Below are 524 nucleotides of genomic sequence, written 5' to 3'. Positions count from 1 at the left end.
TAAATACATGCATGCAAAAAAAATTTTTTTTTTTTTTTAAACACAAGCAACAAAATTATTTCCTTAAAGTGACCATTTATCCTTTTTCTGATTGCAAAAACATCATTTTTAATGCATCACATCATGAACAAGATTCTCAAAGCTCAAATCACCTGCTGTCATTGACTTTGAGAGCCAAGCAACCAGAGTCATTCATTTTCAATGTCAGTGTCACTGGGGCTTTATAATGTTGGTGCTGTTATGAAAATAGAAATATTACTTTGTTTTTCAAATGCAATGCAAACGATCTGAATGCAGTAGACTTTAGAGTTCTACCTCAGTAGTTCACGTACGGCTGCCAGACATACTGTACAAACTATATTCCAAGCCCTGCTTTACAAATGTGCTGCATGTTGACAGATGTGTGTTATTGCAGATGAATTTCTACAGATGCCAGATCTCCATGTCGATATTCTACACCTTCTGCTTGTCCTCATTAAGAGAGAGATGCATGACGGGAACTTCTGTCGGATCTGTTTACATGC

The sequence above is a fragment of the Sinocyclocheilus anshuiensis genome, unplaced genomic scaffold, assembly GCF_001515605.1.
Source record: "Sinocyclocheilus anshuiensis isolate Anshui unplaced genomic scaffold, SAMN03320099.WGS_v1.1 scaffold332, whole genome shotgun sequence".
Taxonomy (NCBI): domain Eukaryota; kingdom Metazoa; phylum Chordata; class Actinopteri; order Cypriniformes; family Cyprinidae; genus Sinocyclocheilus; species Sinocyclocheilus anshuiensis.
The sequence above is the reverse complement of the archived record's forward strand: the minus strand, read 5'-3'. Positions refer to the sequence as shown.